Below are 18,891 nucleotides of genomic sequence, written 5' to 3' on the forward strand. Positions count from 1 at the left end.
TGTTTACGGCACTTAGCTAGGTACTGTATGCTAGTTGTAGTTGTAGGCTATGTGTTCGCTTGCGTTGAAGAGCCAACACCAAGCGTTTCATATTCTGCCTTTCACAGACTGAATATGAAATGTTCGATGTTGGCACTTCCCATCTTTGTGAAATTTCTCCAAGCGTGATCTTGTTCATCTACCATAGTGATCTGCGTTTTAGATCGTACAGAAACAGGTGATGATGGTGCTCAAATTCCTCCTGAGTTCGAGACGTAGCCTAGCTTCAGAAATACACGGACTGACCTGATTAGAATAAGAATAGCGTTTTGATCCGAACAAGAATTGTTATCTACAAATGAAAATTGATTAATTTGTGATTGTAATCGGAAATGTGTTGAGCTAGTTTGCGTTTATTGCGGCGTGTATGTTGGTAGTGCCTGCGCACATCTGTCTAAGATGCAACTTTTGTAAGTGTCTGCTAATACAAAGGAATCACTCCACGAATACACCATGATGAGGGAGGAATCCCATTCAAGATCAGCAACAGTCCATCCATACATCCATTATGTGCCGCTTGTCCGGGGATCAGGTCGCGGGGGCAGCAGCCTGAGCAGAGAAACCCAGACGTCCCTGTCCCCGGCCACTTCCTCCAGCAACAGTATTATAGCATATTATCTTGAGTTCTCTCTACAGAAAATCTCTGATTATAGTATCTTACGTGGGCAGTCTACACTTGTGAATCAGATGACCTGACTGCACTAAATAACACAATGGCAGCATTCGCCATGATGTTTAGTTAGTGGGTGTGTATCACATGAATTTTGGAAATAAATCACAAAAAACACTTCCTGAGGTGGATCCAGTTCCTGCTCTTTATGCTTTAATCAGTGTTATGAATCATGTGGTGCTTTGGCTTAGTTGGTCAAAGTTCCTGTTTTGTGAACAGGAGATCCTGGGTTCAAATCCCAGCAGTGCCTGTGGTCCTTCAGAGCTAACTATGACTCAGCATATAAAACAGCTTATTATCATTGTTCTACTACTAAATGCTTCTCACTGGTCCACTTAATAAAAGTGCATATAAATAGCCCACAGCTTTTAAAGTGTCATTTATGCTTATTTTATGCTTAGTGTAATTTTACTCCGCTCACATAACAAGTCAATTGGTTAGGGTACAGTTCGGTGGAGGTTCTCCTCCTGTCACACTACATAACATCAAAATGAACGTACAAACCGTGAAATAGTCAGAGTTAGCGTAAAAGCTGAGAGCAGGACGTCATTTCCTCAAAATATGAATTGTAAAATAATAAGCAAAAGCATAAAAAAGCCTTGTAAAAATAGGGTCAATGACTTGGCGGAAGCGATCAGGCTGTAACTGGTGAAAGTGCCTTCCTCATGAACACCAGGATCTGAGGCTCAGTTGGTCAAAGGACCTGTCTAATAAACAGAAGACTTTGGGTTCAAACCCCAGCAGAGCCTGAAGGTGTTACTACTTACATCAACATGGTGCCATAACTGTTTACTGCAGTGCTTCAGGAGTGCTGGACTTCCAAAACACTCTGTACTTGGAGGCACTTCATCTCATGGCTTAAAGTATTCTTGAGGTACAGAAGATTGAACTGGGACTAAATCCAATGTTTTCACATATGGAGATAATTTGAATAACATCAAGCTCTGTTTTAGGGCTCTGTTTTATTCTCGCTTAGGGTGCAAGAGGTCCCAGGTTCAAATCCCGGACGAGCCCTCCTACTTTAAGAAACCTATACGGAAAGCTTGTTGGTTAACTTTGGGTACCTTCCTTGATCTCAAATGCGTCTCTCTTTGCTCACCCAAATTGTTAATTAAGAGTGCTGATAACAATTGCAAAAATGTCCTGTCTTACTATATTGTTTGGAGCTGTAGCAGCTGGCTCTCCCTTCACTCAACATGAGTGAAGTTATTGAGGACATAGACTGAACATGCCCTAACATTCGAGCCACTGACAACTCGTCTTTTTTTTTACAATGCAATTTTTAGCTAGACAAACCGTTATCCCGGCTTTTACTTGGAGTTTACGTAGTGTTACAGATTCATTTACACATACTTTTGGCAACTAATCTCCACTTTAGAATAAGAGAACTTTGAAATTAAAAAAAAGATGGAAGCAACACTGACATGGAGTGAGCTGAACTGAAAGTTGTAGGATGTTTCTATTCGATGATCGAACGTACCTTCCGAGGGTATCATTTTGCTATCTGTGGCCCGCGGCGCTCGTATGACGTCTAAAGTTGCAAACCCTGACTCGTTGGTCTAAGGGTAAGATTCTCGCTTTGGGTGCGAGAGGTCCTGGGTTCAAATCCCGGACGAGCCCTTCCCTGGTTTACTGGCCATGTGTCTGTGCTTTCCTGTGAAATCAGAGAATGATTAAATCAATGACGATAACATTGAATGCATTTGGAATCAAAGCCCTAAATAAGGAGATAAAGCTCAACACTCATTCCAAAGTTGCTTCAAGTCTTTCTTAAATGAATTTTTTATCTGGAATTTGAAAGACAGATCCACGCATAAAAACCTGTATCATGTAAGCACACCCTCTGCAGTATTATCTAAAGCAGTTTTGGTATTTGTTCCATAAATCCAGATTGAAACGCTTTCAAGTCAATGGTAGAGAAGTGAAGATATAGACCTGTTCTGTCTTAAAGTTGGGCTTCTTGATAAAATGTGATGTGAATTGGTGGAACCTGGCGGTGAGTATTGACTCATTGGTCTCAGGAGTTTTTGTGGGCTGTTCAGTATATGTGCCTAATAACTTTACTCATGTTGAGGGAAGGGAGAGCCAACTCCAAACAATATAGGCTCATTGCTCTGGAAAAGTCAAAAAAGAAAGAAAGCAATAACAAATTCCCAGGATTCCATGGCTACGTCAGCTGTCCGCTCTTTCTCACGAAAAGCAAAAAGACCACCTTTTGGCTCGTTGGTCTAGGGGTATGATTCTCGCTTCGGGTGCAAGAGGTCCTGGGTTCAAATCCCGGACGAGCCCTCCTACTTTAAGAAACCTATACGGAAAGTTTGATGGTTAACTTTGGGTACCTTCCTTGATCTCAAATGCATCTCTCTTTGCTCACCCAAATTGTTAATTAAGAGTGCTGATAACAATTGCAAAAATGTCCTGTCTTACTATATTGTTTAGGAGCTGTAGCAGTTGGCTCTCCCTTCACTCAACATGAGTGAAGTTATATTAGGACATAGACTGAACAACCCCAACATTAAAGCCACTGTCAGTTAAGTGAACAACTTTTTTTACAATGCAATTTTTAGCTAGACAAACCGTTATCCCGGCTTTTACTTGGAGTTTACGTTAACCCTCCACAAGTTTACACTCACAGCTAGGATTTGTAGTGTTACAGATTCATTTACACATACTTTTGGCAACTAATCTCCACTTTAGAATAAGAGAACTTTGAAATAAAAAAAAGATGGAAGCAACACTGACACTGAGTGAGCTGAACTGAAAGTTGTAGGATGTTTCTATTCGATGATCGAACGTACTGTAAAGCTTGATGGTTAACTTTGGGTACCTTCCTTGATCTCACCCAAATTGTTGATTAAGAGTGCTGATAACAATTGCAAAAATGTCCTGTCTTACTATATTGTTTGGAGCTGTAGCAGTTGGCTCTCCCTTCACTCAACATGAGTGAAGTTATTGAGGACATAGACTGAACATCCCCAACATTAAAGGAGTCTTGGCCCTGTGGTGAAGTGGTGGTTGATTGACGCTGTGACGCTTTGCTTTGCGGTAACACGTATTGCACCCCTCCCTTTTACCTTGCTTGTGTACTGTTGAATTTCTTGCTCCTCTTGGACTACTGATAATCACTTTATTTTTATCTATAACTTACACAATTTTGCATAGTTAACTCTATAGCTTACCATTCTTTTCTAACACACTCCTACAGATCTTTAATCTTTATTCTCACTTTTTAGCAGTGTGTCTGGTTCTCTGGCTTAGCATGGCTACCAGTTCTCTCCCTCCATCTCCTGCTTTCACCTGCTCTGTGTGTCAGATGTTTAGTTACTCCTCTGCCTCCTGATAATGATAATGGTACATGTAACAAATGTAGTCTTTTTGTAGTTTTGGAGGCGAGGTTATCTGAATTGGAAGCTCGGCTCTGCACTGTTGAAAATCAACCGATAGCGAGCCAAGTCCCTTTAGCCCGTGTGGAGCCACCTAGCGTAGCTAGCTCAATTAGCCTCCCCCAAGCAGAACCCGAGCAGCCGGGATTACAGGGTGGCTGGGTGACTGTCAGGAAGAGGCGTAGCTATAAAGTCAAGCCCGTTGTTCACCATCGACCTGTCCACGCTTCAAATAGATTTTCCCCACTCAGCGACAAATCCGCTGAGGACAAAACCCTGGTAATTGGCAGCTCTATAGTCAGAAACGTGGCATTAGAGACACCAGCGGCCATAGTCAAATGCAATCCAGGGGCGAGAGCAGGCGACGTAGAATCCTATTTAAAACTGCTGGCTAAGGATAAATGTAAATACGGAAAAATGGTTATTCACGTCGGCGTTAATGACAACCGGTTACGCCAATCGGAGGTCACTAAAATTAATGTTTCATCGGTGTGTAATTTTGCCAAAACAATGTCGGACTCCGTAGTTTTCTCTGGACCCCTGCCAAATCTGACCAGTGATGACATGTTTAGTCGCATGTCGTCCTACAATCGCTGGTTGTCTAGATGGTGTCCAGCAAACAACGTGGGCTACAGAGATAATTGGCAATCTTTCTGGAGAAAACCTGGTCTGATGAGGAGAGACGGCATCCATCCCACTTTGGAAGGAGCTGCTCTCATTTCTAGAAATATGGATGAATTTATTTGCCACCCTAAAACATGACAACCCAGGGCTCAGACCAGGATGCAGAGTTGTAGTCTTACACACTTCTCTGCAGCTTCCCACCTGCTGCTACCCACCCAATCGATTAACACAAAAGGAGCAAATCCTCTTGTGCCAAAAAAATTAAAACAAAAACTTTAACTGAACAAAAACATCAAACTATTAAATGTGGTTTGCTGAATATCAGATCTCTCCTTTCGCAGTCTCTGTTAGTGAATGAGTGAATTTATTCTTACAGAAACCTGGCTGCAGCAGGAGGATCATGTTAGCGTTAATGAATCAACTCCCTCTGACTGTTTAAATGTTCACGTTCCTGGAACCACAGGCAGAGGAGGAGGAGTGGCAGCTATTTTCAGATCAGGGTTACTAATCAGTCCCAGACCCAAGATTAGTTTAAGCTCTTTTGAATCTCTGATTCTCAATTTTTCCTACGCAAAGTGGAAATCACAGAAACCTTTTGTGTTTGTTGTTGTGTATCGTCCACCTGGCCCTTATTCTGAGTTTCTGTCTGAATTCTCAGAGTTTTTATCCCAGTTAGTGCTGAGTACAGATAAAGTCATTGTAGTGGGTGACTTTAATATTCATGTAGATGTTAAAAATGACAGCCTAAATATGAACTTTAATTCCATACTAGAAATTTGCTGTTCCTGCGAAACAGCTGTGAGAATGCATATGAGCTGAATTACCATGATAAAAAAGCTGAAAATAGTGAAAATTTAGCAGAACAAGCAGTTGCTGAAGTGTTGGTTGAAGGAGTTTGAAGTTGAAATGACAATCGTGGAATGATTTGAACCTACTGGAAAAAACTGCAGAAGTCTTAGCTGAAGAAGCTGAAGAGTTCAAAATAAGTTGTATATTTGTATATGTTATATATGTGTATGAAGGGTTGAAGGAATTTGAATGTTAAAAGACAAGAGTGGAATGATTTCAAGCTATTTGAAGAACCATACTAAAAAAGCTGAAGAAGCTAAAAAATGCTAAAATATACCAAATTTTTCATACCACTCTGGTATCAAAGTCTGGTGAAGTAGTTGAAAAAAAAAACGTTTTTGCATCTGTTTGCAGTGGATTCAAAACCACTTGAAAGGTGGTATGTGTTACCACTAGACTATTCAGTCCTGTGAAAGTACAGGTGAATACTACGTATATAAAGAGATGTTCCTGAGTGTATACAGCTGCGTTAACGAGCTGACACACACAAACTGCAAACTGCAGCTGCAAAATATAATTTAATATCATCATTTAATTTATAATAAATTATATTCGTCATATTATTTATCCCTAATCCCTGATAGGGGACATTTTTGTCCACTTGGGCTGTACTTTCTCCTCTAATTTCACACTGGAAATAGTGATACTCATCATATTTGGTCCAGTTGTGCATTTTTCACAATTTTTTCAAATTTCAAACACACATCATATACAATGCAATTTTTCATTGTGTAGAAAAAAAAAACTCCTTAATTTCTGAAAAGGGACATTTTTGTCCACTTTTAAAACCACCTAAAAACATCATATATTAATATTTTTTCCACTTTTTTTTTCATAAACCCTTTTGTTCCACTTCAGTTCTAATCATAACTACCAAGTTTTCAATTATTTTAAAAAAAAGATTAACCCTTTAGATGCCAATTTGAACTTTTTAGCCCAAATTTTCAGCCTTTAGTGCCAGTATTTTCAAAATATGGAATGCAAAGTGGAATTATTGAGTAGGGATGATTATGGTCTGGGATATATCAATGATTAGCAACAACATTGATTTTTAGGGATTTTTAATTTTTTTTTGTTATGCCTGATTTTTAAAAAACTCCTTAATTTCTGAAAAGGAACATTTTTGTCCCCTTCTAAAATGATCCCCAAAATACGATATATTAATATTTTTTTCAACTTTTTTTTCAGAAATCTTTTCTTCCACTTCAGTTCTGATCATAACTACCAAGTTTGCAATTATTTTCAAAAAATTAACCCTTGAAATACCAGTGTATATGAGGTAAACACCGATTTCTGTTAAAAAACACACACAAAAACTGCTGTATTTTCAATGTATGCAATGCAAAGTGAAATATTCTATGGATTATTAGGTCATTGATGAGCTACAACATCAGTTTTTACAGATTCTTAGTTTTTCTGCAATGGCAGATTACAGAAACGGCTCCTATAGACATCCATTATAATGAATGCAGCATTAGACTATGGCACACACACACACAAACATGCACACACACGTGCGCACAGGCACCCACACACACACGCACGCACGCACGCACACACACACACACACACACACACACACACACACACACACACACACACACGGGCGCGCACACGCACACCCATACACACACACGCACACACACACACGCACGCACGCACGCACACACACACACACACGCACGCACGTATGCACGCACGCACGCACACACACACACGCACACGGACACCTGTGTGACCCCAGTGATGTTATGAGGTTGTCAGACATGAGAAATAGTTTGGGTTTCTTTGATGTAAAATAAAATAATTTCGGTGTCTTTGAGGTAACATGATGAAAGCACCCTCGTTTGTCACTGACAGCTCCACCAGCATGAGAATGCATAAAGAGCTGAGCACATTTCTCACTCTCCTGATTCACCTCGAAGAAGGAAGGTTGGATGGCATGGCACAAAAATTCAGCGTTGCCCTAGCAGTGGAGGAAGTCCTCAGAGCAGGAGACAGTGACTCTCTCTATTCATCCTCCTCTGACTCTTCAGATGATGAATGGGAACTCCCCACTCACCCTCCCTCCAGCAGCTCTGATTATAACAGCACGGAGGATGAGACTGATGAGACTGCTGGCCTGGATATTCTGTGGGTGTCAAAAAATGGCAAGATGTCCTGGTCTGACAACCACGCCAACACCCTCAGATACCTGCCTGCGCCCTGTGCTCGCCCTGGACCGACCACATACGCATGCGCCCGCATAACCAACGTGAAGCCCACCTGGGATCTTTTTTTGAATGATGAGCTGATGAAGCTCATCATTTAATTCACCAACCTGGAAGGCAGACGCACCACAGAGGCCCAGAGGGACACCGACCAGGGAGAGCTGCAGGCCTTCCTCGGGCTGCTCGTCCTCGCCGGGGTTTATCACTCACGAGGTGAGAGCACCCTCAGTCTGTGGGATGCACAGACGGGACGGGCCATTTTCAGGCAAACCATGGCTCACACTAGGTTAGAATCCCTTGCAGCAAAGCTGCGGTTTGATGACCGGCTGACACGACCCCATCGACAGCGACGGGGCAAACTGGCTCTGATTGCAGCTCTCTGGGAGAGCCGACTCGCCCGCTTCTTCACCCCGGGCAAAGAAGTCTGCATCGATGAGCAGCTGGTGGCCTTTCGGGGCCGCTGCGCGTTTCGGCAGTATATCCCCACCAAACCTGCAAAATATGGAATCAAAGTGTGGGTTGCCTGTGATGTGCGCAGCTCATATGCCTTCCGGATGCAAGTGTACACGGGGAAGGCAGCGGGTGCTCCAGTGGAGACGGGTCAGGGAAGGAGAGTCGTTTTGGACTTGACCGAGGGACTTGAGGGGCACACGGTAACGGTGGACAACCTCTTTACGTCCTACAGCCTGGGTGAAGATCTGCTGAAAGGAAAACCCGCCATGGTTGGGACCATTAAAAAGAATAAGCCTGAGCTTCCCCCAGTTCTTCTGCAGGCGAGCCACAGACCTGTGCGAAAACAGAACTGTTTTAAAAAAAAAGTTTAAGAAAATATTAACATATGGTATTTTGGGGATCATTTTAGAAGGGGACAAAAATGTCCCTTTTCAGAAATTAAGGAGTTTTTTTTTTAATCAGGCATAACAAAAAAAATAAAAATCCCTAAAAATCAATGTTGTTGCTAATCATTAACATATCCCAGACCATAATTATCCCTACTCAATAATTCCACTTTGCATTCCATATTTTGAAAATAATGGCACCTAAAGGCTGAAAATTTGGGCTAAAAAGTTCAAATTGGCATCTAAAGGGTTCATTTTTCTTTAAATAATTGAAAACTTTATAGTTATGATTAGAACTGAAGTGGAATAAAAGATTTATGAAAAATAAAGTGGAAAAAATATTAATATATGATGTTTTTAGGTGGTTTTAAAAGGGGACAAAAATGTCCCTTTTCAGAAATTAAGTTGTGTTTTAAATCAGGTATGAGGGTTATATTATAAGTATTATATTAGCTGTCAATAATATTTTATGAGGAGAAACGTCCAATATTGAGAAAAAATACAGTATTTCGAAAAAAGTCATTATCCGATTCAGTTAAATATCAATAGCATATTTCAGCTCTTCAGATTTTGTGATAAAACTTTTCTTATACTTTTCTGAAGAAAACATTATTATCTCTTCACCAAAACTACGAACTTCAGGCAGTAATTGTTTACATTTGTCATGATTTTTAAGACTCAGCGACCTCTTCATGGTTCCCTGGTGGACAGGACACAGAACACTGGGTTGTGATAGCTGTAATACGTTCTCATGACACCTGAGTGGAGACATCGCTGTGGCTGGGAAATGAAAATAAGGTCAAGCAGCATGTTCCTGTCTGTGGTGGCAGAGGTGATCAGCTGTACATATCCCTTAGACTGAAACACATCTACAACTGGCTTTGTTGACCTGAGTACCTGATTCTCATTGAAGTCTCCACACACAATAACAGGGTGACAGTCCATCCAAAAGGCTTCCCAGGTTCTCCAGGAACGGTCTCAGACTGTAGTCAGGAGGTCTGTACACAGCTGCAATCACTGCACAGACTGGAGCCTCAACCTTCAAAGCCACAAACTCCAGATCAGTCACATTATGCAAATACTGTCTCTCACGCACCTGAATGTGCTTTCTCACATAGACAGCAACCCCGCCACCTGCTCTGCTGGCCATCTGAGGATACTGAGTGTAGGACGTGTGTCTGTTGCGCTTGAACATGTTGTAGCCGTCCAGATGCAGCCTGTCTGCAACAAAGGAGCCCTGCAGGTGAGTTTCTGTCAGACACAGGACATCTGCCAGGCACAGCTCATGATGTCTCCTGATGTCACCGATGTGAGATGGCAGTCCCTCTGTGTTGTGCTGAACAAGGCTCAGAGTGTCGGGCCTGTCTACTGTTTCTCTCACCTGAAGAAGAGGCATCATGTGATCCACATCGGCTTGTCTCATGGTCTGGAGCGCTGCGCTCACTTCAGCATTGGCGTATATTTTCTTTTCATCCAAATCCAGTAAATCCAGCCCACTGAGAGACGTCCCCCTGCTGAGAGCTACATAAGCCATACCTGCTTCAGAGACTTTCTGCAGGGACACCACGGCTGCATGTGTTGTGAGGCCCTGGGTTTTATGGACAGTGCAGGAGAACGCCAGCCTCACAGGAAACTGTCTGCGTAGCACTCCGTTCTGTTTCAGCTTCTCCTCTGCTCTCTCCATGTAAACCAGATTGGCAGATTCTGGAGCTCCACTCTGGATTCTTGCTACACCTGTCTGATTATCCATCCTCAGGCCCAGCTTAGTGATGTGTTGATCATCCTCAGAAGTCACTATGCACATCAGTGTGGCAGAAGCCCCGTTAACCAGACCGTTCTGAATGTCAAAGTTTCTGGTGAGCATGACACGAGCCCCTTCAGCAGCTTTCAGAGTGTGGGCTAAATCATTTCGGCCTCCCTTACATGGTGTGTCTTTACGGGCCATTCTGCCTGTTCGGGATCTTTCTGGAAGTCATCTGCGTCCATCGTGATAATGTTGGAATGGAACAAAGCCAGTGTCGCTGAGTTGTGTTCATCAACCAACTTATTGGTGGGAAAATGTGCAGAAGCTCAGTGGGACAAAGAGCTGGTTCAGTGATGGCCTGTGACAACAAATCTCTGTCAGCCTGAGACAGCTCGTCTGCCTTTGGTTTCACCCCAATCCTGTTCAGCACGTCTGCAAAGGCAACATCATCCTTCTGTCTCATGATCTCAGTCAGAGTGATCATCTGAAAATGTTCCTGCCACAGGTCAGTGTCTGCTGGGTCGTGTACACACAGAGGTTTAGACTGGCGCACAGGCGGCAGCTGATAGAAATCTCCAACAGCTAAAACTGACATTCCACCAAACGCTCTCTGATTGCTTTGATCTGTTTCAGTCCTGCGTCCACATAAGCAAAAAGAGGCTTTGAAACCATGGAGATGTCAGCGATAATGATGATTTGAGCATTAAAAGGTTCAGATGTGAGTTCATCCAGTTGGTTAGCGAGTCCTTGGATTGGTGCTTTCAGACTGCGTGGCAGCTTCAGCAGAGAGTGCAGTGTTGTGCCACAGATGCTGAAAGCTGCAGTTCCAGTGAAAGAAGAGAGTAAAACAGTTGGCTTTGATATGGCAAACTCCTCTGCATGTAGCTGCAGTTTGCTCTGTATCTTAGATGCCTCTGAGTAAATGCATTTCATCAGGTGGGACTTTCCTGTTCCTGCACCACCGTTGACATAAAAGAAAAACTGCTCTGGATTTAGGCCACACACAAGTTTAATGCAGCAGTCTCTGATAGCATGGAACACACAGGCCTGCTTCTGCTTCAGGTTCTGATACATCTGCCGCAGCACAGCTGGATCCACAGCTGGGGGTTCTCTGATGGCTCTCATTTCTGTCACAGCAGCAGACTGAGGACAATAGTCGGGCACATGTTCCTGCTCATCGTCTGGCTCTCTTTGCTGCAGCTCATCATCACAACTTCAGATTCAGGAGCCAGATTCCACCATTCATCCATCACGCTTTGAGTGGTCTGCACTGACAAACCTGCAGCTAGCAGCAAAATCAGCCGAGCACATCTCCTCATACTCTGGGGTCTCGGGTCTGGCTTTGTATTTGTCACTCAAACTCGTCATCCAGACATTACGAGACTCTGACGGGGTGTCCTCCAAGAATGACATGGGGCGACTCATTTTCACTGGACTGTCATCAGTAGGAATGAACACAACACTGCGTGAGCACTTCTTCATCTTTATTCCACATGCACGAGTCACACACTCCTGAGCACTGATCTCTCTCTTTCTGGAGTGAGCCTGCATGACAGCTCTCATCTCATCACACTCATTAACTCTGTCCATGTTGGAATTCTCCATGACAGTTTGCAGGTACTCTGACAGACCACTTTCCTTCTTTGTGATGTATTTAGTCAGATACTGTACACACGAGTAAGCAGCTGCCCTGCAGTGAACATCATGTGCTGATTGGCTGCTTTATCTGTCAATCACTGACACTGCCCACAGGAACAGGACAGTATATTCAGCAATAAGGTAATACTTTCTGCTGACATGGCAGACTCGCTTTAACTGGAAACACTTGAGATATTTATATTACATTTACATTATATTACAACAACAGATATTTATATATAAATATAAATGTATGTTTATCCGTCAAGTTAGGCAGTTATAGAAGTTTGTTGAAATTTTGTTAATAGTACAAAAAAAAATTGTGTCTTACAATGAAATCAAGTGACAGGTTTAGGATTATTACAACTTCCATCTTTCAAAGTGTTTTTCACCTGAAATCCTGTCAGTTTTAGCCCTGTTATATGTGTAACCTGGACGTCTTGTAGCTGTTGTACTGTTATTTAAGAGTCGTAACCTTTCATTTTATCACAATAACATGGTGTGTTAGACTTAAATGTTATAAAATGTAATCTCAGCAAGAGACATTATTAAAACTTTAATCAGAGTTCCCCAAAATGACTAATACGGTGCATGATTCTATCATAAGTTCAATGGATACAGTCAAATTTGCATGAGCTATATACTGACCGAGGGATCGGACCTGTCCTGCATAATGTTAATCTCCCCCTTTTGTGTAAACGGCAGAGCAGAGCCTTCCGTTATCAGGCCCCTCTCTGTGGAACCAGCTGCCAGTTTGGCTTCAGGAAGCAGACACCCTCTCTACTTTTAAGATCAGGCTTAAAACTTTCCTTTCTGATGAAGCTTATAGTTAGGGATGGCTCAGCTGAGCCTGAAACATCCCATAGTTCTGCTGCTGTAGGCCCAGCCTGCTGGGGGAGCTCCCATGATGCACCTCTCCTCTCCATGTACATGTGACATCATTGTTGTCATTAACTTGTTCCTCTCTCAGCAGGTGTCCCTGGCCTGGTGTTCCGCTGCTTGTTGTCCCCTCTTTTCTGTCCTCTCAGCCCCAGCTGCTCCAGGCAGATGGCCGCCCTTCCTGGTTCTGGTTCTGATGGAGCTTTCTTCCTGTTAAAACTCAGTTTTTTCTTCCCACACTTCTGTGCGTGCTCGGGATTGAACAGAAGTTACGGTGCATTTTGTAGGATTCCTTAGCTAAGCTACTTCTTTTAATTGTGTCTGTGTTAATAAAACTGAACTGAAATGACAAATAAATGAACATGTACATCTGTACTGTTATATGTTACGTTAAAACAGAGTACTGAAATATATCTTTATTGAATAGATGAATAAATCTGAAGTCTGATTCTGTCCAGGGTTTCTTCCAGGTGTCCTCCCTCTGTCACCATCTCACATCTGAAATTCCTGTCAGTAGTATTTCAGAGCTGAGCCTTGGTTGGGAGAGTTTTTATCTTCACTTCATCTTCACAGACTATATTACCACAGCAATACAACTGAGCCAAATGCTGGATTTAAATTCATTTTTATTATATTTTCAAAGAAACGTCATTAATAAAAATAGAACATAAAACAATATTAACTATGTGTAAACTATATACATATATATGAAATTTATTCTGCCAGAGGGCAGGGTCTTTCCACTGCCTCAATGTTAATGATTTTGTTCCCAATATATTTTATATTTAGAAAGACTTTACCCTTTTCCAGGGCTCCCACAAGTCCTGGGAAATATAAAACACTTCGGTGCTGGACATGAGGAGCTCCAGCACCCCCCTGTGCTGCTCTCCATCACGCCCATCACCTCCACTCCAGCTGCCTCATCAGTCACAATCAGCACCTGCCAAAACAAACAGCACCTATGTCCCATAATACCTTGCAGCTAGATATTAAACCCCTTTCTTACTCTTTGTTTATTTCTTTAATCTCTTTCTCAATTGTGTCAGATCACTTGCCATTTTATGTCTGTATAATATAACCTAGATTGCCAAAAGTATTCACTCACTCATCCAGATAATTAAATTCAGGGGTTCCCATCACTTCCATGGCCACAGGTGTAGAAATGCAAGCCCCTCGGCATGCAGACTGCTTCTACAAACATCTGTGAAAGAATGGCTCGCTCTCAGGGGCTCAGTGGGTTCCAGCGTGGTGCCATGATAGGATGCCACCTGTGCAAGAAGTCCAGTGGAGACATTTCCTCGCTACTAAATGTCCCACAGTCAGCTGTCAGTGGTGTTAGAACAAAGTGGAAGCGACTGGGAACGCCAGCAGCTCAGCCACCAAGTGGTCGGCCACGTAAAATGACAGAGCGGGTTTGGAGGTCTGTAGCAATGGACTCTGCAGAAGGTTGGCGACCTTTCTGCAGTCCATTGCTGCAGACCTCCAAACTTCATGTGGCCTTTTACATGTTTAACCAGAGAACACAACTCCTTTTATGTGCCTACCGACTTGGCAAATAAAGCTCATTCTGATTCTGATTAGAATGTGTTTTTAGATTAGATGAATTAGAATGCTTTTTACTTCTACATTGCTGTAGGGTGTTGTGTGCAGGAAGTCCCCTCCTGCATCCATGTTGGACTTTAAGTGGGTAATCCTGCACTGGCTGCCGAGGTCCAGCTCCTGGACTGCAGCTTCCCGCCACAGCGTGAGGGAGGCAGAAGCTTTATCCTGTACAGAACACAGTATGAGATGTCAGAACTATAAAGGCACCAGAGATTACTCTGTAATGTGCAGCCTACAAGTGACCACAGTAAACATATAAACAACCAGCGCCGCAGAAAGAGACAGTTAGCACACTCCCATAGACTACTAAGGTACTCACAGAATATGAAACTCATCTTATTTTATCTTCCCTTATCTAGAAACCACAGAGGTTGTCCCTCCTCTCCAATCCTCCCGTTCTCTGGTCTTACCTGCTGCAGCTTCACCTCACGCAGCGGGACCTCCTCTCTCCCACTGCGGACCTTTTTCACAGCTGAGAGCTAAATAAGAACAAGTTCAATCACTTAGTGGTCTAATTAGACCTAAACATGTCATTGCAACAGCTTTTCCGTAATAAAACATTTCAAATACTGGTCATTAGACAATAAAGCTGCAGAAAGTCTGTTGTTTACAAGAAAATCACAGATTTTTACTGCATTACTTTGTCTACCTAAAATGTTTGTATCTCTGAATTACAATTAAGCACGGTAATTTATCTGAGTGTATTAGTGTGTTCTTCTGATGAAGACAAATCAACATACCTGAAACACTTTGCCCTCCAGTGTGAGGAGGCCCTTTGTCCCCTTCACATTCTTTATAGTTGTATGCAGGGACGGGGGAAAGAGGAGGGCTTTCCTGCAAAGGGGTCCATCCTGCAAACCTTGCAGCACCAACCCCGCTCCATGCTGTCAGAGGTGGAGAAGATCATTAGGCTTTCCCTGGCCCTGCCCATATCTGTCACAGCATCTGAGCGCTCTTTCTCAGCCTGAAAACCTGGCTGCGCAGCACCATGACGCAGGAGAGACTAACACATTTGGCCATTATGAACACTCACAGTGACCTTACGGATAAATTGGCTTAAACAATTTATCAAGAACACATCTTCAATTTGGAACTTCATACCGAATTTAATTTTCTCTAAATTAGGAGGCCTAAATTTCTTTTTACTTTGTAATTATAATGTTGAAAAAATCCCCTCAAAACTATCCTACTTTCATAAACAGATGCTTCTTTCTTCGTCATTGATCTACAAACATAATTTTCCCCCACATAGATACTACATATGGAACAATATTGGTATGAAGTTCAAAATTTAAAATGGATTCTTGATAAATTGTTGCCAATTGCCAATTTATTTTGAAAATAGTAATACCACCTCAAACCAACTGGGTTATGTGTCGCACACGGAGCAAGACACCTGAGCTCAGCCACTCTGCTGGGAAATAATATGGGCACGGAGCGCAAAAAGAGCGAGATGAGGAGCTAACTGGGCTATATAGTCCATCCCACCAGCAGTCAATGGCTATTTACCCTTATTGCGTGTGCAATTAGGGCCGTCATGACTCATAGGATGCGAAAGCATCTATGCTACTACACCAGCCTTCACCATTTCCCCAAGGAAAGACAGCGCCAGTGCATTATGAACCTCATTTATCCTCCTCTCTGCATCAAACACATTCATGCTGCCTTAACTGAAAACTGTCATTTCCACCTTGCAAATTTGAAAGTCAGGCCAAAATGCCATCGCTGTCAATTTGGGGAAAACGGAAAACTCATGCTACAACATTTCAAATGTGAGACTTTCAAAGTAATTAGGCTTTGGAACTTTTCGAAGGTTTTAAGATAATCACAGGACTGGGAAACCTCCCAAACTCGCCTTAACCATGGCCTGAACAGGCTAACGTTATGCCTGTTTGGTTCGTTAGCTAGCTAACTAATGCTAACGTTAGCTAGTGAACGCTAACTGTCAGAGCAGTAATTAAAACATATTAACAAACATACTTGCTTGATAACTTACCTTATTTATTCTTCTTCAAAAGAATTAAAAAAACTGGACTCAGCAGGCTGCCCTCAGTGCCCCGGCCTGTGTGCTGGACTGCTGCGTTGCTGCCATAGACCTAATATACTTTGCTGAGCGGGAGAGACTGAATGTCGCATGCATGCACACTTCTTCTTCTTTGAATGCGCAGTGGGAGTGAGACTGTGTTGCTACTTATTGTTGAATGAGCTTCACTCTAAATAAAGTCATCTTCCCTCTAAACACTAAGTTTTTTGCATTTTTAACCATGCAACTAACTTTTACTTCATAAAAATCAGTTATAAGTGCATATGGTAATTAACCTAGTAAAGTTAACGAATGTATGTAAGTCAGGGCAGCTATTGGACTTTACAGTGAAGATGTATTGTATATAGATAATCCATGAGCCTAGTCAAGCGGTGAAGTTGTAAAGCAATGAGATTGCTGAGATTTTCTCATGAGAATGAGAAAAAAGTGATCAGAGCTTCATCCTCTGTGGCTGGTTGACTGTTAGAGCTTCCAGCTGCCTCTAACTCCCACACCTCAAAAAACAAATGTCCCTCACAGGGTAGACATCTCAGGTGATGTTCTGACTGGGGTGGTTTATATAATCTATGTGTATAACTGTTTGTGTTCTACCACCCAGGTATAGACAATAGTGATCCCTCAGCTACTATTTATAACACTCTAATGCTCTCTCCTTCACAGTGACGGTGCTGCTGTCAACACAAATAATTATTAACTTCCGTCACAGAAATGGATGTTAATGACATGATTTTTATCCACAAGGACAATTCTTTCCAATTCTTCAAAAAAATACAGTTATATTTACTTCTGCGTCCTGCATGTCTTGTGTTGAAAAATTTGCCGATCACACTGTGACACACACACACACACAGACACAGAGACACGAGGAAGTTAACCAGCTTCGGCTGCTGCTGATTGGTTGGCAGACACCTCTGTTTCTATTGGCCCTCAGTCTCCATGTTTCTGATCCTGGACCTGCTGAGATGTCCCAGGCCATTGTTGGTTTTGATCCTCATACATTTAACTTTGTCCTGAGCGGGCGGGAGTGCAAAGTTGTACCATCTGAAACGGCTGAAGAGTGCTCACTGCAGCGGGTGGGCGGAGGTGCAAAGTGACGCTTTGTAGGCAAAAAAAGAGCACCGCCACAAGTGCGCATTGTGCCAGGAAGGGCTCTCGGACGTGAAACAGTGGAGGGTTATCGCTTCTCGGCCTTTTGGCTAAGATCAAGTGTAGTATCTGTTCTTATCAGTTTAATATCTGATACGTCCTCTATATGAGGACTACATATTAAATGGATTTTTAGGCACAGGGGTTGAAAAAGGGGCTTGCTCCGTTCACTCCACGCATCGACCCGGTACTGCAGTGCCGCTGGGAACGGTGCACTCTTCCCAACTCTTGTGAAATAACAAAACCTGCGGTACATGGTGGTAGTTTCAGGGAGCCATTGTATTCTGACTTCTAAAATGGAACTATAATCTTTAGAAAAGACGCAGTTTATGAGCACGTCGTGGGATTGAGCTTCCCTGGTTTCTCTGTATGACCATGAACACCAAACTACACACAGAGAACAGAGGAGCTTGACAGACACACACTAAGTTATCTGAGAGTCCCATTTGCAGCTGCAGAGAACAATCACATCAGGGAAGTCGACGTGCAGGCTCAACATCAGCCTCTCAAGCCAACTCTCTGGTAAAATAGGGGCAACGTATGGTTCCAGCACCTATGTAACACATATTTGTCACGGGGACTGTGGCTTACGGCCACACCGCCCTGAACACGCCCGATCTCGTCCGAACTCGGAAGCCAAGCAGGGTAGGGCCTGGTTAGTACTTGGATGGGAGACCGCTTGGGAATACCAGGTGCTGTAAGCATTTTTCTCTCTTCTCTTCTCTTCTCTCTGCATGTCTTTTGTTGAAACATCTGTTGATCACCCTGTGATCCATCTTGCTGATCCTGGATCTGCTAAGGTGTCCCAGGTCATGGTTGCCTTTGATCCTCATACATTTAACTTTGTCCTGACAAAGGAGCAGTTCCAAAAAGTCAAACAGGGACTGCCTTTGCATTTGACGCAGTCAAACTGCATGCGCCTGGAGAAGCCAAAAGGCTTACAGCACCTGGTATTCCCAGGCGGTCTCCCCATCCAAGTACTAACCAGGCCCGACTCTGCTTAGCTTCTGAGATAAAACTCTGGCTTTTAGTCTGCGAAAAGAGAGTGAAAGTGAACTCCACTTTGAGATGGCTCTGGGATTGGGCCGACTGGGAGAATTGCTTGAAAAAAAGCTCTACACCCAATGAGCGGTCAGAACAAAGCCTCAAGACCCCTAGTCTTTTGCACAGAGTAAAAGACAAAGCAGCCATTGAATAGGGCCCGATTGTTCCTACCTGGTCGGC

At 43.0% G+C, this 18,891-nt stretch overlaps 4 non-coding genes across 4 annotated transcripts; all 4 read left to right on the forward strand.

The window, feature by feature from the left end:
- The first annotated feature begins 885 nt into the window (after positions 1–885).
- On the forward strand, positions 886–959 carry trnat-ugu (transfer RNA threonine (anticodon UGU)). The gene has a single exon. It is a non-coding gene; the product is annotated as a tRNA-Thr (tRNA).
- Positions 960–2,926: 1,967 nt separating this feature from the next.
- trnap-cgg (transfer RNA proline (anticodon CGG)) lies at positions 2,927–2,998 on the forward strand. The gene has a single exon. It is a non-coding gene; the product is annotated as a tRNA-Pro (tRNA).
- A 14,699-nt stretch (positions 2,999–17,697) lies between these two features.
- On the forward strand, positions 17,698–17,888 carry LOC142368895 (U2 spliceosomal RNA). Its single transcript, XR_012767448.1, has one exon. It is a non-coding gene; the product is annotated as a U2 spliceosomal RNA (small nuclear RNA).
- Positions 17,889–18,252: 364 nt separating this feature from the next.
- LOC142365926 (5S ribosomal RNA) lies at positions 18,253–18,371 on the forward strand. The gene has a single exon (XR_012766680.1). It is a non-coding gene; the product is annotated as a 5S ribosomal RNA (ribosomal RNA).
- The last annotated feature ends 520 nt before the right edge of the window (positions 18,372–18,891 follow it).

The sequence above is a fragment of the Odontesthes bonariensis genome, chromosome 2 (assembly GCF_027942865.1).
Source record: "Odontesthes bonariensis isolate fOdoBon6 chromosome 2, fOdoBon6.hap1, whole genome shotgun sequence".
Taxonomy (NCBI): domain Eukaryota; kingdom Metazoa; phylum Chordata; class Actinopteri; order Atheriniformes; family Atherinopsidae; genus Odontesthes; species Odontesthes bonariensis.